Source organism: Neovison vison, chromosome 8 (assembly GCF_020171115.1).
Source record: "Neovison vison isolate M4711 chromosome 8, ASM_NN_V1, whole genome shotgun sequence".
In the NCBI taxonomy this organism is placed as follows: Eukaryota; Metazoa; Chordata; class Mammalia; order Carnivora; family Mustelidae; genus Neogale; species Neogale vison.
This window is the reverse complement of record NC_058098.1, coordinates 83,830,329-83,853,741: the sequence shown is the minus strand read 5'-3', so window position 1 is coordinate 83,853,741 and position 23,413 is coordinate 83,830,329. Positions and strand designations below refer to the sequence as shown.

Sequence of the window (23,413 nt, the reverse complement as noted above, 5' to 3'; positions counted from 1 at the left end):
ACTCCAAAGCAGACTCCGTGCTCAGCACAGAGTACCATGAGGGGTTTGATCTCACTACCGTGGGATCATGGCCTGATCGGAAATCAGGAGTGCTGCTAACTAAGCCACCCAGGTGCCCATGTTTTTGTTGTTGTTGTTGTTTTTAGAGATTCGTTTATGACAGAGATAGTGAGAGAGGGAACACAAGCGTGGGGGAGCTGGAGAGGGAGAAGCAGGCTACCCGCTAAGTGGGCAACCCAATATGGGGCTCTATCCCAGGACGCTGGGATCATGACCAGAGGGAAAGGCAGCAGTTTAACCCACTGAGCCACCCAGGTTCCTCACCAGGTGCCCTTGTACTGGGTGTTATATGTAAGTGATGAATCACTAAATTCTGCTTCTGAAACCAGTATTACCCTAAATGTTAAATAACTAGAATTTAAATAAAAACTTAAAAAAAGAATAATACTCATTTTTAAAACTCTTCTAGATAATTATTCTCATAGATAAATCTGTACATATTTCTGATTATTTCCTTATAATAAATTCATGGAAATATAATTACTGGATGAAAGGAATAACTCCTTTTTTTTTAAGATTTTATTTATTTATTTGACAGGCAGAGATCACAAGTAGGCAGAGAGGTAGGCAGAGAGAGAGAGGTGGAAGCAGGCTCCCTGCTGAGCAGAGAGCCCAATGCGGGACTCAATGCCAGGACTCTGAGATCATGACCTGAGCTGAAGGCAGAGGCTTTAACCCACTGAGCCACCCAGGCACCCCACAGAATACTTTCTTAGAAGAAGAGTCTAGATGATGTTACCAGACTCTCCCCATGAAATATATTTATTACTTTTCTACCTGTGTCTTCAACTTCTTGCTAATCTTCAGTACTATTAGGCTTTGAGATCTTTATCACCTTTTGAACATTTTTATCATCTTTGTCATCTTGTTTTAATTTACATTTTTGTTGACTATAAAACAACATCATTCGTATATTTATTGGCTCTGTTTTTGTGCAGTTACTCCTGGTTTAAAACCGAAGTATTTACATTTAAAAATTACAAATGTTTTTGTATATCAGGAATATTAACCTTTGAATGAAATGTAATTACAAATATTACCATATTTTAAAAGATTTTATTTATTTATTTCAGATAGAGCTTGAGAGAGCACAAGCGGTGAGGGGAGGGGTAGTGGGAGAAGCAGGCTCCCCACTGAGCAGAGAGCCTAATGTGGGGCACAATCCCAGGATCCCAGGATCATGACCTGAGTTGAAGGCAGATGCTTAACCAACTAAGCCACACATTATTACCATTTTTTTTTTTTAAACGCAGCTACATCTTCCACCTTATAACATGGTGGGGGTTCAGTTTAGAGAATTCAACTATGGGTATTGTTTTATTTTAAAGACTTCATTTATTTGACAGAGATCAGAAGTAGTCAGAGAGGCAGACAGAGAGAGAGAGAGAAGGAAGCAGGCTCCCTGCTGAGCAGAGAGCCCGATGTAGGGCTCCATCCCAGGACCCTGAGATCATGACCTGAGCTGAAGGCAGAGGCTTAACCCACTGAGCCACCCAGGTGTCCCATTATTACCATTTTTAAATGTGGCCTATGGTGGTCATTTGCTGAAGGAGAGAAAAGTCTTGCAAAAAGGAAGAACATATAACGTCAGATGGACTAACATAGCAAAGAATACAATTCATCTCTAAGTTATTTATATATCAAAAGTTTAAATTAAAATGCAAAAAAAATAGATCTTAAGAAAATGATACTAAAATTCACTTGAGAAAGTACAGTTGATTCTTGAATAACACAGATTTGACTGCTTCCATCCACTTATATGTGGATTTTTTTTGATACAGTGTAGTACTGTAAATGTATTTTCCTTATGATTTCCTTAATATTTTTCTCTTGCTTACTTTATTGTACAAAATATGTGTTAACAGTTTATGTTGTCAGTAAGATAGTCAGTTTATTATTAATAAAGTTTTTTGGGGTGCCTGCGTGGCTCAATTTGTTAGGTGTCCAACTTTTGACCTCAGCTCACGTCTTGATCTCAGGGTGGTGAATTTAGGCCCTCTGTTGGGCTCCACACTGGACATGGAGCCTACTTAAATAATAATAATAACAAAGTTTTGGGGGAGTCAGGAGTGGATTTTCTACTTGGGAGGGGTTGGTGCCCCTAATTCCTGTGTTGTTCAAGACACAACTGTAAATGGTCATCACTTTTTTTTTTTTTTAAGATTTTATTTGTTTATTTATCAGAGAGATAGAGGAGAGACTGAGGGCACAGGCAGAGGGAGAAGCAGGCTCCCCGCTGAGCAAGGAGCTTGATGTGCACTGATTCCAGAATCCTAGGATCATGACGTGAGCTGAAGGCAGAGACTTAACATGATGAGCCACCCATGAGTCCCTGGTCATAGCTTTCATTCTTTCTTTCTTTCTTTTTTTTTTTCCCCGGTTATAACTTTTTTTTTCTTTCTTTCTTTTTTTTTCTTAATTTATTTATTTGACAGAGAGAGAGAGATCACAAATAGGCATAGATTCAGGCGGCAGTGGGAGGGGGGTAAGCAGTCTCCCTGCTGAGCATAGAGCCCAATGCGGGGCTCGATACCAGGACCCTGGGATCATGACCCGAGCCGAAGGCAGAGGTTTTAACCCACTGAGCCACTGAGGCGCCCCTCCTGGTCATAACTTTCAAAGAAACTTATTTAGAAGGGGGAGAGGGAAGTGGAGTAGAGGAGAATGGACTCTTCTGACATGATTTGTACACTAAATATAAAGATAACTAGGAATACAGGAAAAAATATGTGGTAAGGTTATATAAAGTGTATACCATAAAATTATGCACAATTTTGTACTATGTAAAAACTCAGTATATGTAGGATTAATCAGAATCAGAACCCATAGGTAAGTAAAATAAGTAGAAGTTTAAGGAGATGAGATTTTTTTAAAAAAATATTTTATTTATTTGAGGGACGCCTGGGTGGCTCAGTGGGTTAAGCCTCTGCCTTCGGCTCAGGTCATCATCTCAGGGTCCTGGGATCAAGCCCTGCATCAGGCTCTTTGCTCAACGGAGAGCCTGCTTCCCCCTCTCTCTCTGCCTGCCTCTCTGCCTACTTATGATCTCTCTCTCTCTGTCAAATAAATAAATAAAATCTTATAAAAAAATACTCAATCTTCACTATAGATTTAAAATCTGTACTGCACTGTTTCCCTATGTACTTTATTTTCTATAACATTGATTTATTTGTTACTAGATGACAATATTATTATTTTAATATATCTTAACATTGTTTTTAAATTTCTGGTGGGGCAAATCCCTGCTTAGTAGATTTCTTTTTCGGAGTATTCTTTAAGAACTGTCTTTTTAAAATCTATTTGATATGTAGAAAACTTAAAAAACATAACATGAGGGGTGCCTGGGTGGCTCAGTGGGTTAAGCCTCTGCCTTCAGCTCAGGTCATGATCTCAGGGTGCTGGGATGGAGTCCCGCATCGGGCTCTCTGCTCGGCGGAGAGCCTGCTTCCTCCTCTCTCTGCCTGCTTCTCTGCCTACTTGTGATCTCTCTGTCAAATAAATAAATCAAATCTTAAAAAAAAAAAATAACATGAAGCAAACCACCAACCTAAGAACTACAACATTACCAGTAACTTGCATCAGTCTGTGTTCTCTTCCCATTCTACTCTGTGTCATCCTTGCCATAGATACAGTGTTTCATTGTCTCTTTTATAGTAACTTTAAACTTACTTTGTCAAATTAGAAGAGTTGTGATTTTGATTGAAATTGCATTAATTTTTTGGATTAATTTAGGGGAAATGGGCATATTATAAAAATAACTCTGTAGGGTTTTTTTTAGTGCTGTTTGTATTTTTTAATCTACAGAACTCGATTGTTACCACCCTCATTTCACAGATGAGGAAACTCATGCATAGATTACTTGTTGACGTCAGGAAACAGAGCCTGTGCTCTTTACCTCTATGTCATATTGCCTCTCCACAATATGGAATCTGCTCATCTGTAACAGACATGCCCTTCAACTTGTCTACACTACTCCCCCATGTCCCAGAATACATCTTTCTTTATCTTCTGTGAATGAGTAGATGCCTACTTGACCCTTCCCTCCTCTGCTATAGCTGATTAGACTAGCAGGTTGGTAGAAAGCTGGTCCAATCAGATTGTTTCTCCCAGAAATTTGCAATTAGTCTTACCTGGTCTCTTGACCTAGAAAATGATGACACAAAGGTAAAGCAGGGAGAAAGGTTTGACCCACAGATAGGTAGTGTAGAGAAAGTGGGCCCTGAGAGGCAGTCAGGAGAGAAGCAGAGCTAAGAAGCCAGAAAAGGGTAGCAGGGCAGCTGCCTGGGATTCTGGGGCTTTCCATGGCCTGGTTTGCTCCTACTAAGACCTTGTTACCCTTTTTGCTCTTGGGGATCTATACAAGGTACCTCTCTTCCTTCAAATAAACCTCTTTCACTTTAAATTCACCTGATTACTTTTCCTTTTGAAACCAATCATGCCATCTAAAAACACGGCCCCTTGATTTACCCATTTTCTTTTTGTTTCTCAGTAGCATTTTCTTTACATAAGTCCTGCACATTTCAGGGCACCTGGGTGGCTCAGTCGTTAAGCGTCTGCCTTCAGCTCAGGTCATGGCAGGGTCCTGGGATCAAGCCCCACATCAGGCTCCCTGCTCAGTGGGAAGCCTGCTTCTCCCTCTCCCTCTCCCACTCCCCCTGCTTGTGTTCCCTCTCTCCCTGAGTCTCTGTCAAATAAATAAATAAAATATTTTTTAAAAAATCCTGCACATTTCTTGTTCAGTTCATTCCTAAATATATTTTAGTTGTTTTTTGCTCTTTATAATGATAATATGTTTACTGTTGTTCCCTTTACATCTTAATCTATAAAAATTTTACTTTCATCAGCTGAGACTGCTAGATGTCAGTGGTTTGTAAATGTGAATTAGTCTTTTAAATGCATTTTGAAATAGTGTTCCTACTAAATATATTTTTTAGTTCTATACTTTAAATTGTTCTGCTTATGATTCATGTGAGGATGATGATGATTCATCTGATGGAAATGAGCCACAAGGATCCCAAGAAGTATAGCATTTCCTGTAAACTGATTTTAAAAGTCTCACATGTGAATAAGAAACATGGAGTTTTCAACAATGTTTAGCTGATATTAAAACAGATAAAATAAGGAAAGCACTTTTCAATAAGACCACTTTTTCAGATACAAAATAATAAATATAGGGCATTATTTGGGTACATATTTTGAATATAGTAGATAAAAAAATAGAGAGTAAGAGAAATTGATATCACATACTTAATATAGGCATTCTCCTTTATCTAAAACCCTTGGGCCAGATGTGTTTCAGAACTCAGAATTGTTAGAATTTTAGACTTGAATATAATGCACACACCATATTTTCTGTAATACCTCAGTGGGTGTGGAGTAGCATCTTATAATGAAACATATTAATAGTCATGCCAATAAGAATGCATTAGTATTAACCCTAAGTATGATAAAATAAAGGATATATAATCTATATAATATCTGCACATATATAGATTATATATCAGGTCAGATTTCCTGCCTAATGAGTTTGCCTTAGCCTTATGAAAAACTTTAGGTTTCTAAAGCTTTTCTGGATTTTGGAATTTCAGGTAATGATTTATAGACCTATGCAAGCAAATATGTTTAGATTTCAACAACTGGTCAGCTCTGGGGGTCAGTGAAAGACTTCTTTGAAGTCCTGGCTGTGTTAGATAGTCCTGTGATTTGGGATGTTTAGTCTGAAGGCAAAGAAGTACATTTTTAGAAGAACAAAATAGATTTTGAAATAATTATTGAAAAAGTAATGGGTAAAATATCTTAACTTATATTCTTTTTTTTCCCCTAAGATTTTGCTTATTTATTTGAGAAAGGCGGGGGCGGAGAGTGGAAGATGAAGAGAGAAAATCTTAAGCAGACTTTGTGCTGAGCCCAGAGCTTAGAGCCTAGAGTAGGACTCCATCCCAGGATCCTCAGATCATAACCTGAGCCAAAACCAAGAGTCAGACACTCATTGCTCAACCAACTGAGCCACCCAGGTGGCCCATTAACTTGCATGCTTGAGCTTTGTCATCAGTCATTATTTCAGTGTGTGATGTTTTAGTTGAAAAGAATTGCAACAAGCACTAACAGTTCCTAGAAAATCTTAACTTAAAAAATTGCTGTATTTTTCCTTCAACTTATCAATGAAGGGATCCTTTTTTTTTTTAATTTTTTAAAAAAAATTTTCAGTGTTCCAAGAATTGAAGGGATCCTTGATGTTTTTATTTCTACCACATAGACTCCTTTCCTTCTAAATATCCTCTGACTGTGATGGTACTGTTTCAGTTGACTCTTTTAAAGTACCCAGATTAAGTAACCTATTCAGTCATCATACACATTGATTGCCTACTCTGTGTCAAACAGTGCGAGGTGCTGAGGATACAGGCTGGTAGTAGAGAAGCACACATAACTAGGATACTGTAATATCGTAAGATAAATGATGTGATAGGGTAAGTAGAGTGTGCTATGGAACACCCTGTTCTGGGGTAAGAGAAGGACTGAAGTTTAAGTAAAATACTAGGCAAGTGAATGGGGGAGGGAAATAAAAAATGTTCTAACAGGGATTTTCAAAGTGTAATTGGTTCATGGACCAAAACATCAACATTCACCTGGGAACTTGTCAAAAATTCAGGTTCTTAGGCCCTATCACAGAGCTACTTAATCAAAAACTTAGGGTAAAAGCTAACAATTAATGTTTTAATAAGCCTGACCATCTAGGGCACCTGGGTGGCTCAGTTGGTTAAGCCTCCGACTCTTGGTTTCAGTTCAGGTCATAATCTCCGGGTCCTGAGATCAAGTGCCCCATCAGGCTCCATCCTCAATGTGGAGTCTACTTGAGATTGTCTCCCTCTCCCTCTGTCCCTACCCCTGCCAGCTCGCTCGCTTTCTCTCTCTCTCTCTCTCTCTCTCTCACACACACACACACACTCATTCCCTCTCAAGTAAGTAAATAAATAAGTAAAATCTTAAAACAAAAACAAAAACCTGACCATCCAAGTGATTCTCAAGTACACCAAAGTTTGAGAACCCACTGTTCTAAACAGCAAATGTGATAAAACAAGAGTCTATAGGTGATCTCACCATAAATGAGGTCTGTATGGGATTTGGGTAGCAGAATAGGGGGTGTCATGGAAGTGCCAGATGAGATTGCAAAGGTGAGCATGTTTCATTTGGGGTCTTTTAGGCCATGTTAAAGGGTTTGGACTTCATTTATTCAACAAATATTTATACTATTCTACATTAAGAGTATAATGTGCAAAATGGATTCCCTGCTGTCAGGGAACTTAGCAATAAATATATATGTTAGGTGGTTAAAAAAAAAAAATGCTATGACACAACAACTTGGATGAATCTCCAGAGAATTATGCTGACTAGAAAAAGGCAATCCCGAAAGGTTAATACTGTATAATTCCATTTATGTAACATTCTTGAAATAACAAAACTATAGAAATGGAGAACAGATTAGTGGTTGCCAGGGGTTACGGCTGGGGTGGAGGTTGGAGGGAAGTGGGTGTGGCTATAAAAGAGTGACACAAGCCCTGTGGTGATGGAACTGTGGAAATGTTCTGTATCAATGTCAGTATCCTAGTCGGGGATATTGTACTATAGCTTTATAAAATGTGACCATTGGAGGAAACTGAGTAAAGAATATGCAGAATCTATCTGTATTATTTCTTACAACTGTCTATGAATCTACAATGTTTCAAAATAAAGTTGTTGGGTTTTTTAAAAGATTTTATTTATTTATTTATTTATTTATTTATTTATTTGACAGAGACAGCGCATACAAGCAGGGAAGCAGCAGGCAGAGGGAGAGAGAAGCAGTCCCCTCACTGAGCAGAGAGCCTGACACAGCTCTTGATCCCAGGGTCCTGGGATCATGACCTGAGCCTAAGGCAGATGCTTAACTGACTGAGCCATCCAGGTGCCCCAAGAAAGTGCTTTTTTTTAGTGTTATAAATATAAATCGAGATAGGGGACTGAAAGAGATGAGAGGATTTATCTTATTTGGGATATTTAGGAAAAGCCTAGCTGATAAGGTAAGTTAGAGAATAACATATGAATATCTGGAAAATATTCAAAGTATAAAGGCCGTGAGAATATGCTTGATGTGGGTAAGAAACAGCAAGGACACCATTGTGGATAGAATGGGGTGAGCAAGAAGAAGAGCAATGGGAAATGAAATCAGAGAGTTGATATAGATGGTGGTTGTAGAGACAGATCAGATACGGGCTTATAGATCACAATTAAAGACTTTTCATTCTGAGTAAAATGGGAAGCTATAGAAGAGTTTTAAGCAGAAAAGTAACAATCGAATTTACATTTTTAAGAAATTTGAGAGGGAGAAAGAGAGTGGGTGAAGCAGGCTCCCTGCTTATCAAGGAACCTGATGCGGGACTCCATCCCAGGACCCTGGGATCATGACCTGAGCCAAAGGCAGATGCTTAACTGACTGAGCCACCCAGGTGCCCTCAAATTTACTTTTTTTTTTTTTTTAAGATTTATTTATTTATTTATTTGACGAGAGAGATCACAAGTAGGCAGAGAGGCAGGCAGAGTGAGGGGGTGAAGCAGGCTCACCGCTGAGCAGAGAGCCTGATGCAGGGCTCGATCCCAGGACTCCGGGATCATGACCTGAGCCAAAGGCAGAGGCTTTAACCCACTGAGCCACCCAGGCACCCCATCAAATTTACATTTTAAAAATATCAATTCACTAAGTAAAAAACTGAGTGGCGGGAACATGAGATTATGGGGGTTTGGACTAAGGGGGCAGAAGGTTAGTGGTTTAGTTTTGGGCTTGTTGAGATGCCTACAGATATCTTAGTGGCGATATTATATAGCCTATTGGACATGTAAACGTGTCTGGAGTTTGGGTGGGAGTTGGGCTAGATATATGAATTTAGCAGGCAATAGCATATAGGTATTTAAAGTTATGGTCTGGTGCTCGCTTTGGCAGCACATATACTAAAGTTATGGTCTGGATGAGAACTCCAACAAATGTGTGTGTATATAGATTGGGAAGAGAAGAAGATATCTACTTTTTTTTTTTTAAGATTTTATTTATTTATTTGACAGACAGAGATCACAAGTAAGCAGAGAGGCAGGCAGAGAGAGAGAGGGAAGCAGACACCCTGCCGAGCAGAGAGCCCGATGCGGGACTCGATCCCAGGACCCTGGGATCATGACCTGAGCCAAAGGCAGCGGCTTAACCCACTGAACCACCCAGGTGTCCCAGAGGATATCTACTTTTTAAAGGTTGGGAAGATAAAGGAGAACTCAACAAAGAATGCAGAGAAGAAAATTGAGATAGGAAAAAAACTGCGGGGGTGGGGGCGAGGGTATCTTGGTATTTCAGGAAGAAAAGAACAACTAATAGAATGAAGTAAGAACTGAAATTTATCCTTTAGATTTGACTGCACGGAGGTCACTGGTGATTTTACTAAGTGCAGTTTTGATGACAGTAGGAGGAAGACCTGATTGGAGTGAGCTCAAGAGAGAAAAGAGAGTCACTAGAAATTAAGTATAGGCAGTTCTTTGGAAGAATTTTGATCACAGGAAAGGAGGTGCAAAGAGAAAGTAGCTTTATCCTATGAACAAGGGGGGAGTTAATGAGCTCCTTGTGTCCCCCCCTTTCAAGGACAGTTTAAAGCATTTGATATGACTAGGCACCTGGCTGGCTCAATAGAAAGAGCATGTGACTCTTGATCTTGGTGGTCGTGTGAGCCCCATATTGGGTGTAGAGATTACTAAAAAACTAAATAAACTTCAAAAGTAATACATACATACATACATAAAACACTTGATATGACTGCTTCGTTAATGTGTCTTTATTAGATATTACGTTGGGAGAGATTTTGCTAGCTAACATCTTTATGTACAGTGAAACAATGTCATCGAAAGTAACTCACTAAACACTATTGGATATTAGATTTTGGTTGTCTGCTTTAAGTAATAGGATTTGTTCTTTATCTGTGAGTGTTCATATAATATACATTTATACATATATGTATATACACATTAAATATATGTACTATATAGGTATAGAGTGTGTGTGTGTGTGTGTGTCTCTATGGATACAAATACACATACATATATTTGCCAAAAAAGATATTTATAGTCTCTTTCATGTAGGTTAGACTTAAAATACTCCTTGGTTCCAGAGAGAAATAGAGAAGTGGAACCAATTTTAGTTAATTTTTTTTTCCTTAGAAAGGAAGAGAGAGAAAGGGTTGGGGAGGAGAGGCAGAGGGAGAGAGAGAATCTTAAATGGGCTCCACACCTGACTCAGGGCTTGATCTCACAACTCTGAGATCATGGCCTGAGTGGAAATCAAGAATCAGACACTTAATCAACTGAGTCCCAGTAGGTGTTTTCCAAATTACATCATTATATTATTGGTTAGAATACTGCTTTTAATGGACTAGTCTCTAAAAAGGTATAGACATAAAAACTAGAGGTAGGAGGAAGGGAAGGAGGGATCCTGTGGGAGGAAGGGAGGATCATTCTCTTGTGAGGCAGGAGTTTTGGACATTTCTGCCATGTGGGCTGAATAGTATGTAAGCCAGTTTTCAGAGAAAATAGTTATATGTAACATTTACCAAAAATTTACTAACTACAAGGCTCTGTGCAGAGAGGTAACCTACCCAAAGCCCTACAGCCTATAAGAAGTAGAATCAGGATTTGAACACAGGCAGTCTAGGTCAGGAACCTAAGAGTTTCTCCATCACTCTCAGCAGATAAAAAGAAACCAATGGCAGCAGTACTGCTTAAAATTGCCTAAGCGGGAAGTAATCATAAAGACAGCAAACCTGGGTGCCTCCTGGGATTCAAGAGCAGGACCCGGACAAAGTCTCTGGAAGGACTGAATTGGTGATTCATCAGGAAGCAGGTAGGATGTTCTAATTCCCAAAAGGCAGACTCCATATATACTTCAAGCGATATATGTTTTGGGCTTCTACAAATAAAATGTTTTATCTTCAATTAAGTTCTTTTCCATAAATGTATAACAGCATACACCAGGCAAAATAACATATAAAAGCATAGCCTTCCATCAAGTGTTAAGAGAAGCAGCACAGCACCGTCCTAGGTCCCTAAAGATTTGGGTTTTGTTCATTCATAAATGCTCATGGAAACTTTTGGGAGTGATGGATATGTTTGATATATTTAATGCCTTGATTGTGGTGTTAGTTTCACAGATGTGTACATATGTCAGAACTTAACACTTTAAATATGTGCAGTTTACTGTAAATCATTTTTACCTCACTGAAGTTGTTTAAAATAGTGACTGAGTGCCCACAGGGTTGCTGACACCAGGCTACAGAGAGAATATAGGCAGAACCCCATCCCTCAAAGGACTTTTACTCAAGTGTGGGGCCCGGGCATGGAAGCACACAAGTCACAGAGGAACAGAGAGAGGCTGTTACACAGAGAATCATGTGCTTTGCCTCCATTTCCTTATTACATCTGCTCCCCTACCTCAAAGGATATAGTAAAAATCCAGTGAAACCACTTTGTAACAAATGCTATAAAAATATAAAGGGGTTGTTTTCAAAACGGGATGATTTTTTAAAGATTTTACTTATTTATTTGACAGAACACAAGCAGGGAGAAAGACATGCAAAGGGAGAGGGAGAAAGAGGCTTTCTGCAGAGTGGGGAGCCTGATGTGGGGCTCAGTCCCAGGACCCTGGAATCATGACCTCTGAGCCAAAGACAAAGCTTAGCCCACTGAGCCACCCAGACACCCCAGAAACCAAGATGATTCCAGTTAAACAACTTATTTAGAATCCTTGATGAACCATTTTTCAAATAATGCCAATATAAAGTAATTACTGAAGGTGTTTTATCTATTACACAAAGTAATAAAAAATAGTCAGACTTGACTTTGCCATTATTATCATGGTAATTTCATTTGTGTGACTTTAGGTAAGTGACTTCTTCTCTAAGCCAATCTATAAAATGGAAATATTAAAATTGACCTCCAGGGTAGTTGTGAGAATTAAATGAAAGAAATTATGTTAACTGTTTAATATGGAGCAATAATGAAAAGTACACCTGATTTGAATTTTTTAAAGGAAAACTATTCATTCCTTTTGAACTAGTTCACATCTAACATTTTCTCTTTCATTAAGCTATTTGTACACATAGGGAATTTTTCATAATAAGTTTCACCCCATAACAATATCACAGTATTTCCAAATTTGTTTCTGTCTTATTGTAGTTGTAGGTTGGAGGATAGAAAAGTTGGATAAATTTGGTTGTCACCCTGCAGTCCTTGAGTAATTCAGTCTATTTTTATCCCACTTTGATGGCTCCAAATAATTATGGGATGATAGTTTTACATGTCCTGTTTGAGGTTTATTTGGTCCCTTTGATTGTTGCCTTTGATAGTGGAAGAAATACTGATAAGATCAGTTGGGGTGAAGAAATAATAACTCGGGCCATTAGTTCCTCCTACTTCAGTGGCTGATCCGTAAAATGAGGTAAGGAATACAATTTTATTTTTATTTTTATTTTCTTTATTTAAATTCAATTAGCCAACATATGGTACATCATTAGTTTCAGATGTAGTATTCAGTAATTCATCAGTTGCATATAACACTGCTATTTTATTTTTAAACTTTTTTTCTATGGACTTTTTTTTTATTGAGGTATAGTTGACATACAATGTTATATTAGTTTCAGGCATACAGCATAGTGACTTGACAATTCTATACACATTAAGCTATGCTCACTAAGGTAAGTGTAGTTACAATACAACATTATTATAATATTATTGGTGGTATTCATCATGCTGTACTTTTCATCCCCATAACTTACTTATTTTATAACTGGAAGTTTGTACCTCTTAATCCCCTTTACCCATCCCCCTAAACTCTTCCCCTCTGGTAGCCACCAGATTATTCTCTGTATTTATGATTCTGTTTCTGTTTGTTCATTTGTTTTGTTTTTTAGATTCCACATATAAGAGAAGTCATATGGTATTTGTCCTTCTCTGATTTATTTCACTTAGCATAATACTCTCTAGGTCCATCCTTCTTATCCTGAACGACAAGATTTCATTCTTTTTTTTAAAATTTTATTAATTTATTTGATAGACAGAGATTACAAGTAGTCAGAGAGGCAGGCAGGCAGGGAGAGAAGAGGAAGCAGGCTCCCTGCTGAGCAGAGAGCCCAATGCAGGGCTCGATCCCAGGACCCTGAGTCCATGACCTGAGCCGAAGGTAGAGGCTTTAACTCACTGAGCCACCCAGGCGCCACAATTTCATTCTTTTTTATGGCTGAGTAATATTCCATTAAATATAATCCTATATATGTATCTATATGTATTACATCTTCTTTATCCATTTATCTATTGATGGACAGTTAGGTTGCTTCAGAGTCTTTGTTCATGCTGTTTCCTCTGCCTGGAATGCCCTTCTCCTTGAATGATTAGTATCCTTTTGATTCAGTTTTTGATTTATCTCCTTATTCATTTACTGAATGCCTGCTACATTCCAGGCATGTTCTAGATGCTAAGGTGAGAGCAGTGAAGCAAAGATCCCTGCCCTCAGAAACCTCCCCTAATTACCCAAATGAAGCCCTCTTCCCTGTAATATCCTCCTCCCATCCTTCTTTGTGTCCCTTTTTAGTACTCACTACAGTTTGCAACTATTTTACTACTTTGCTTGTCTGCCTTCTCCCTCAACTGAAGTACAAGCTCCATGATGGCTGGGGCCTCATCCATTTGCTATTGTATCCCCCATGCGTGGGATGTGGTAGGTCTCAATAAACACGAAATGAGGAATCACCAGCATCTGAAGAAATTTTACAATGACATCTGCTAAGAACTAAAGCTAAAGAAGATGTGAATTATATTTAGTGCAGATTCAATATAGAAAATTAGTAGTTTAAAAAAACGAGTAATCTATAGCAAAGTCCTAGCTCATAATAAATGCCCATCAAGATAATATTTGAATATATAAATGAATGAATAAGTTTGAATTTATTGCCATAAATCCCATATGGGACATCTGTAATAACTTGAATACCAACCAATATTTTTTTTCATCTCACCTGATTCTATCTCATTTAATGTTCAAATTCTCGGCCAAGGAGCCAGCAAGTACAATAATTCCCTTTAATAAACCTGTAAATTTATTTTCTGTGGTACTTTTTTTTTAAGATTTTATTTTAAGGTTACCTCTGCATCCAGTGTGGGGCTGGAATTTACAACCCCGAGATCAAGAGTCACATGGTCCACCAACTGAGCTAGCTAGGTGTCCCTTCTATGTTTGTTTGTTTGTTTGTTTGTTTTAAAGATTTTATCTATTTATTTGAGAGAGAGAGACAGTGAGAGAGAGCATGAGCGAGGAGAAGGTCAGAGAGTGAAGCAGACTCCCCATGGAGCTGGGAGCCCGATGTGGGACTCGATCCCGGGACTCCAGGATCACGCCCCGAGCCGAAGGCAGTCGTCCAACCAACTGAGCCACCCAGGCGGCTCTACTGGGTGATGGACACTGGGGAAGGTTTGTATTGTAATGAGCACTGATATTATATAAGACTGATGAATCACAGACCTGTACCCCTGAAGCCAATAATACATTATATGTTAATTTAAATTTTTTTAAAAGTAAAAAAAAGAAGAAAGTAGGCTGTATGCTTAGTGTGGAGTCCAACATAGGACTTGTACTCATGACCCTGAGGTCAAGACCTGAGCTGAGGGGTGCCTGGGTGGCTCAGTGGGTTAAGCGGCTGCCTTCGGCTCAGGTCATGATCTCAGGGTCCTGGGATCGAGTCCCGCATCGGGCTCTCTGCTCAGCAGGGAGCCTGCTTCCCTCTATCTCTCTCTCTCTGTCTGCCTCTCCGTCTACTTGTGATCTCTCTCTGTCAAATAAATAATAAATAAAATCTTTAAAAAAAAAAAAAGACCTGAGCTGAAATCAAGAGTGGGATGCTTAACTCACTGAGCCACCCAGGAGACCTGAAAATCACCATTTTACAGCTATCTTAGTGATAACTGATTCAGACTGTATTCAAGGATACTAAGGCAATTGGGCAAAAGACTCGAGCACAGAATATTCACACAATCTTACTTTTATTCCACTGATCAGATATTAATTAATTAGCACATATAAAGATAAAGAGATAAAAGAATCATCAAAATTTTGTGGAAAACTAACCCCCACGTAAGAAAAGCAATGAATCTGGGGCACCTGGGTGGCTCAGTTGGTTAAGCATCTGCCTTCAGCTCAGGTCCTGATCCCAGGGTCCTGGGATTGAGTCCTGTGTCGGGTTCTCTGCTAAATGGGAAGCTTGCTTCTCCCTCTCCCTCTGCCTGCTGCTCTCCCTGCTTGTGCTCTCTCTTTTTCTCGCTCTGTCAAATAAGTAAAAATCTTTAAAAAAAAAAAAAGGCACTGCATTCATCAAATGGAACTAAACTCTCAAGAGAGTTGATACGACAAATGAAAGGACTCTCAGTGAAGAAACAAAATTAGTATTTTAGTGTGTTGTGAAAGGATTCTGCAACCACATCAAAGAGTCAGTTTGAAATCTAGGAAATTAAATTTTTGGTTTTTGAAATAAATCAATAGAAGGTTTATTAATAGAAGAGAGATGACTGAAGAATAAATTAATGAGTAGAAGGTAGAGGCCAAGGAATTCTCCTTCAGTGCATTTCAAAATAGATCTGAAAGTTTAAATATTCATATATAGAAACACTAGAAAAGAGAAAGGAGAGCATGTAGAGGAGGAAAAAAAGTAATGATAAAAGTAGATTGTTCTGAGTTTAAGAAAGATACAAGTCAGGGGCTAAGAGGATGGGCAAACTGGGTGAAGGGGAATGGGAGAAACAGGTCTCCAGTCATGGAATGAAAAAGTCTTGTTGATAAAAGGTACAGCATAGGGCATATAGTCAGTGGCATTGTAATGATGCCAAATGGTGACAGATGTAGCTACACTTGTGGTGAGCGTAGTATAAGGTATAGACTTGTCAAATCACTCTGTTGTACTCTTGAAACTAATGTAACATTGCATGTCAAACTATTTCAGTGAAAAAAAGAAAAGCTACAAATCTTCAAATTGAAAATGTTAACCAAGATGAATGAAGTAGAACCAACACCTAGACTTGTCATAGTGGAATTTTAGAAAACTAGGAATAGAGATCAAATCCTAAAAGCTTCCAAAGGGGTAAACAGGTTAAGCTTAAAGGAATGCAAGTCATGGCATCAGGTTTCTCATCGACAGCACTGCTTGAAGATGATGGAACGGTAACTTGAAAGATGTGGGGGAAAATGATACTGAGAAAAACTAGGTTTTAAGTAGAAGTATAAAATAAAATTTCTTTTGTATACCCAAAGGTCCAGAAATTTTACCTCCTACAGATATTTGTTGAAATAATTAGTTGGGAATGTACTTTATCAAAGTGAACAATGAATCCAAGAAAAAGGAAGATGTAGGATTGTGAAGGGGAGAGTGGGTAGGCTTGAGGTACAGTGTGTTCTGAGTTACTGCTAATTACCCTGTATCCAGAACCTCCAAGGCCACATCAAATAGGACACATTCCAATCCTAGATGATACTTAGGATTTTCATCACCAAAAAGTTTCTCTTTCATAAAGATTATTAGAAATTTTGTTGGATGTAAAGGACTCTTCCAACTTAGAATGAAATTCGAATATGGCTTTACTCTATTGTTTCTTATTGTTTCACATTTGCTGTGAAAATAATTACATGATATTGTACTCATCACTGCATTTTGCCAGTTGTAAAAGTTTGCATTAAAAGGTTGTTCTTTTGGGACAGCATAGGAAGTGCTTTATTTCTTTTGGGTTGTTCTTTTGGGAGCCACTTGGGTGGCTCAGTGGGTTAAGCTCTGCCTTCTGCTCAGGTCATGATCTCAGGGTCGTGGGAGTGAGCCTTGTATCAGCCTCTCTGCTCAGCGGGAAGCCTGTTTCTCCCTCTCTCTCTGCCTGCCTCTCTGCCTACTTGTGATCTCTCTCTCTCTGTTAATTAAATAAATAAAATCTTAAAAAAGAAAAAGCCTTTCTTTCTTAAGAGGCATATAAAGTTGGGAACTGGTATAGCAAAGTGTTCTGTGAAGTCAGACCTATCTGGGTTTGAATTACAACTCTGTGATTTCATCTTGAGTAAAATCCTTTCTGAACCTTGGTTTATTCACGTATAACAGTCATAAGATCTCCCTCTCATGTTTGTGTAAGTATTTAAGAAGTTAAAATATGTTAAGTAGTATGGTGTGCCAAGAATTTCAACCCTTGTTGCACATTAGAATCATTGGTCGGGCTTTTAGAAACTATAGATATTCAAACCTCGCCCCTAGAGATTTAGTTTCAGTAGGTTTCAGGTTGGTATATTTTACATTTTCAAAAAATTGAAGTGTAATTAATATGCAGTGTTATATTGGTCTCAGGTATATAATGATTTAATTATTGTATATATTCTATACATGCTCAGCGCTCATCACAATAAATGTACTCTTAATCCTCTTTATCTATTTCACTCATTCCCCCACCGACCTCCCCTCTGGCAACCACCAGTTTGTTCTATGTATTTAAGAGTCTGTTTTTTTATCACTTTTTTTCTTTGTTTTCTTAAATTCCACATATGAGTGAAGTTATATGGTATTTGTCTTTTTCTGTCTGACTTATTTCACTTAGCATAATACCCTTTAGGTCATGTTGTTGCAAATGGCAAAATCGTATTCTTTTTTATGGTGAGGCAATATTCCATTTTATGTATATACCACAACTTCTTTATTCATCTGTGGATGGACACTTGGATTCCTTCCATAACATGCCTATTGTAAATAACGCTGCAATAAACATAGGAATACATATATCTTTTTGAATTGACGTTTTCATTTTCCTTGGGTAAATACCTAGTAGTGGAATTACTGGATCATATGGTAATTCTATTTTTAATTTTTTGAGCAATCTCCATGCCGTTTTCTATAGTGACTGCACCAATTTCATTCCCACGAACAGTGCACGAAGGGCCGTTTTTTCCACATCCTTGTCAACACTTGTTATTTCTTGTCTTTTTGATTTTAGCTATTCTGAGAGGTACCAGCTGTTATCTCATTGTGGTTTTGATTTGCCTTTCCTTGGTAATTACTGATATTGAACATCTTTTCATGTGTCTGTCAATCATTTGTATGTCTTCTTTAGAAAAAATATTTATTGAGGTCCTCTGCCCATTTTATTAATTGAATTTTTTTTGGCATTGAGTTGTAGAAGTTCTTTATATATTTTGGATGTTAACCCTTTACAGATATATCATTTGCAAATATCTTCTCCCATTCAGTAAGTTGCTTATTGTTTTGATGATGGTTTCCTTTGCTGGGCAGAAACTTCTTATTTTGATGTAGTCCCAATAGTTCAATTTTACTTTTATTTCCCTTGCCCTTAGGCCTATGTCCAAGAGACTACTGCCTATGTTTTCTTTGAGGAATTTTATGGCTTCAGGTCTCACATTTATATTTTTTTTTTAAAGATTTTATTTATTTATTTGAGAGAGAGAGAGAGACAGTGAGAGAGAGCACGAGCAAGGAGAAGGTCAGAGAGCGAAGCAGACTCCCCATGGAGCTGGGAGCCTGATGCGGGACTCGATCCCGGGACTCCAGGATCACGCCCTGAGCCGAAGGCAGTCGTCCAACCAACTGAGCCACCCAGGCGTCCCATCACATTTATATTTTTAATCCATTTTGAGTTTACTTTTTGTTTGCTAAATTTTAAAAGCTTCCTGAGTGATTCTAAAGTATTGACAAGGTTGAGAAAAATTGACAAGTACATATATGACTCGCATAAAGTAAGCACCTAATAAATGGTAACTTTTAAAAAAAAATGGGGAAAATGTAATAGAAAGCTTCTAGACAGAGGTGGATTTAATTTGAAGCAAATGAGGCTTATGTTTCATGACCCTTACCAAGGACAGTCTCCTCCTAAGGCTTAAAGAGATCTCTGTGAAGGGAGGAGAGTAGTCAGCAGCCTAAGCCCTGCGGAGAGCTACCCTACACAGGGCCACCTGCCTGTGCTACCTAATTCTCTTTTACTTCCCTGTTTCTGTTTCTTCCAACTGCAGAAGGAACTTTATTTTTTTTTTTAAGATTTTATTTATTTAGGGCACCTGGGTGGCTCAGTGGGTCAAGCCGCTGCCTTCAGCTCAGGTCATGATCTCAGGGTCCTGGGATCGAGTCCCGCATCGGGCTCTCTGCTCAGCAGGGAGCCTGCTTCCCTCTCTCTCTCTCTCTGCCTGCCTCTCCATCTACTTGTGATTTCTCTCTGTCAAATAAATAAATAAAATCTTAAAAAAAAAAAGATTTTATTTATTTATGTGACACAGAGAGAATGAGAGCACAAGCAGGAAGAGTGGCAGAGAGAGAGAGAAGCAGGTTCCCCACTGCTCAGGGAGCCTGATGCGGGGCTTAATCCCAGGACCCTGGAATCATTATTGAGCCCAAGGCAGACAGACACTTAACCAACTGAGCCAACGAAGCACCCAGAAGGAACATTAGACAATAAGAATTAGCAAGATTTCAGAACAAGGATAAAAATTATGTCTGTGGTAAGACCTCAGTATACCCCACAAATAAGTAATTCTTGTTACTCTATTTTACTACTGTTTAAACCAGCACCCAGAGATGATATGATCTGCCTCAAGTCCCAAATCAGCAAATAGTAGCAGTAGCAGCCGCACAGTAATAGTATCTGTGAGTCTTGTCTTACAGCCCTGTGCCTAAGTACACGAATATATCTCTTGAGCGACTGTGCAGGTCTGTGCTGGCTAATCATGCATAAACTCCAGAGGATGGTATCATTGACCTTTCAAAACTTGCCCCATTCCTTGAGTAATTGATATGTCTTCATGCCTTACTAGCTTGTAACCTCAAAACAAGGCCATGTGCCTTAATATCCAGACCATAGCTCTGAGCCCAGGGAGCTGAGGAGTCTGTTCCTTTGCTGAATTTATATGCTCCTTCCCACCTCCCCCAAATCCAAGGAGTGTGTAGGAGCACTTGTCATCTCATCAGTCCCTCGCTTCCAAAGTGGCTTCCTCTAAGGCTCTGGGAGAAGCCCTCGAAGTACATTCACATGGGTGTGTGTTTTTTAGAAGTTTTATTTTAATTGCAATAATTTCAGACTTCTGTCTATTTCTACTACGACTTTTGCTCCTTTATTCTCTCCCTGTCTGGGGTAGTATTGGAGTGGCTGTGGGCCTTTTTATAGGATCTGGATAAGAAGAGAGTGAATACTATATATGTCATACCTCCTTTTTTTTTTTTTTTTTTTTTTACAGAACAAGTTAACTTGGAAATATGCTGTTTTTTACACCTTTAATGCCAGATATTGACATACAATAGAGGGCTTATATTTAAAGTGTATAATTTGATATGTTTTGACTCATGTATAGCCTGAGAAACCATCACCAAATCAAGATGATGAACAGACCCATCAACCTTAAAAGGTTTCCTCATGCCTCTTTGTAATTCCGCCCCCTTGTTCTCACTCCCATCCTTAACCACTGATTTCTGTCAGTTTAGTTTGCATTTTCTATAACTTTCTATAAATGGAATCATATAGTATACTCCTTTTTTCTGGCTTTGTTTGCTCAACATAGTTATTTTGGGATTCATGCATGCTGTGTGTATCAATAGTTTGTTCCTTTTTATTACTATTATATTCCATTTTATGAATATGCTGCAATTTCCTTATCCATTCTACTGTTGAGACATTTGGATTTTTTCTAGTGTAGGGGTAATTACAAATCTGTGAAAATTTGAATATAATTCTTTGTACCTTCATCTCTCTTGGTTAATACCTGGAAGGAGAATGGCTGGGTCAGATGGTAGTTTTATAGTTAATTTTTTTTTTTTTAAAGATTTTATTTATTTATTTGAGAGAGAGAGACAGTGAGAGAGAGCATGAGCGAGGAGAAGGTCAGAGAGCGAAGCAGACTCCCCATGGAGCTGGGAGCCTGATGTGGGACTCGATCCCGGGACTCCAGGATCACGCCCTGAGCCGAAGGCAGTCGTCCAACCAACTGAGCCACCCAGGCGTCCCTATAGTTAATTTTTAAGAAATTGCTAAGTCTTCCAAGGTGATTATATCATTTTGCATTCCCAGTAGCAATGTATGGAAGTTCTAGTTGATCTGTATTCTTGCTGATCCTTAGTATGGTCAGTCTTATATTTTAGCCATACTAATAAGGGTAGCAGAATTTCGCTGTGATTTTAATTGACATTTCCCTAATAGCTAATGATGTAGATTTTCATTGTGTTTGACATCTTTATATTTTCTCAGTGAAGTGTCTTTTCAGATATTTACACATTTTAAAATTTTTTGTGGTGTTTGTTTCCTTATTATTGAGTTTTGAGAGTTCTTTATATATTCTGAATATTCCCAGATGTGGTCAGGCTCCATATGGCCAAAATGAAGCAATCAGTATGGATGACAGAGTATTTCCAAAGCTGATTACTGTATCTTGAATAATGCCACCCCTTACCATAACCTGCAATGTAGTTCATGCAGCACTGGGCCAAAATACCCAATGTGGGAAAAATACTCCGTGTGTTTTTCCTCTCCTCTCACACTACTGCCACACTTCACTTCACTTCAGACACCAGACGTGTGGATTTCCCACACATCAGGCAATTCTCTGACACCAGCTGGGTGTTCCACAACTTAACTCAATTCTGATACTATCTACTTGGAGTTAATATCAGATCCCACATGTTAAGGTCTCAGTCCCACAAGATTGCCTACCCCCACTTCGGATGCCGATCTCAAGTCCCAAGTGGTCATCTGTACTTTTGACTGGCCATCTGTAAATCTCATGTCACACTCCTTGGGTTTGATAATCTGCTACAGTGACTCACAGAACTCAGGAAAAAGCTAAATTACCTTTACCAGCTTATTATAAAAAGCTATGATAAAGGATACAAAGTGACATCAGATGGAAGAGATGCCTAAGGCAAGCTATAGGGAGTAGGGCTCAGAGCTTTCAAGTCCTTGCCAGGTGCCATCCTCCCCAGAACCTCCATCCTCCATCCGCAGTGTGTTCAGCAAGCTGGAAAATCTCTGGAACTCATACTTTTGGTTTTATGGAGGTACCATCACGTATGGATGGTTAATCAACACCTCAATTTTTAGCCTCCTCTTCCTTGAGTGTGGGGGATGCAACTGAAAGTTCTAAGTTTCTAACCATGGCATGGTCTTTCTGGTGACCAGCCCCCCCCTGGAGCCCACCAATCATTGACTCATGAGTACAAAAGATACTCTATCACTTAGGAAATTACAAGGGTTTTTAGGAGCTCTGTGCTAGGAACTGGGGACAGAGGTCGATATATACATTTTCTATTATTTCACATACTCCAAGTCCTTTTCACAGCTTTTCTTCTAGCATAGGGGAAAGGAAGTTCAGACATGCAATATTGTGTAGTCTTTTTTTTTTAAGATTTTATTTATTTATTTGACAGAGAGAGATCACAAGTAGGCAGAGAGGCAGGCAGAGAGAGAGGAGGAAGCAGGCTTCCTGTTGAGCAGAGAGCCTGATGCGGGACTCGATCCCAGGACCCTGAGATCATGACCTGAGCCGAAGGCAGCAGCTTAACCCACTGAGCCACCCAGGCGCCCCCTATTGTGTAGTCTTAAAATCTCCCATTAACAAATACTTTAATAAAAATACAAATATGTCTTGCAAAAACAAATACCTCTTGCAAGAACCATCACTTTTAGGGACATTCCAGTCTATATAAGCATTTAGAAAAACAAAGGAGAAAAACAGCTCTCTTACTCTGAAAGCATGTAGTCCTGCTAATAATACTCCCAATTTGTATACCTAAATGAAAGGCTTAATATTTTAAGTTTTCAAATGCTTTACAACAGCCTGCACATGTCTTCAGAGTTGTCTTCAAGAGCAGCTGATGGATTCCTGTTTGTCATTTACATTTTGCAGGTTACATTTTCATCTCTACTTCTAGAGACAGAATATTTGTATAAATATCACCTCTTCCATTTCTCAAAACACTGAACTTCCTTATCCGCTTGACACTGAAATGCACGTAAACATGTGTGTGTACGTGTACACAAATGTATATACTACTTTATATATATGTATATGAGTTGTGAATGTTCCATATAGAAAAGTATATAGGGGCACCTGGGTGGCTCAGTGGGTTAAAGCCTCTGCCTTCAGCTCAGGTCATGATCTCAGGGTGCTGGGATCGAGCCCCGCATCGGCCTCCCTGCTCAGCGGGGAGCCTGCTTCCCTCCCCCTTTCTCTGCCTGCCTCTCTGCCTACTTGTGATCTTTCTCTGTCAAATGAATGAAATCTTTAAAAAAA

The 23,413-nt window shown here is 38.8% G+C and overlaps 1 long non-coding RNA gene across 3 annotated transcripts in view; it reads left to right on the top strand.

The window, feature by feature from the left end:
• Positions 1–23,413, top strand: part of LOC122916512 — a 61,072-nt gene that overhangs the window by 3,848 nt on the left and 33,811 nt on the right. For all 3 annotated transcript variants that reach the window (XR_006386208.1, XR_006386209.1, XR_006386210.1), the window contains exons 2-3: positions 10,812–10,966; positions 12,468–12,559. This is a non-coding gene — a long non-coding RNA (uncharacterized LOC122916512). The remainder of the gene's footprint in view (positions 1–10,811; positions 10,967–12,467; positions 12,560–23,413) is intronic.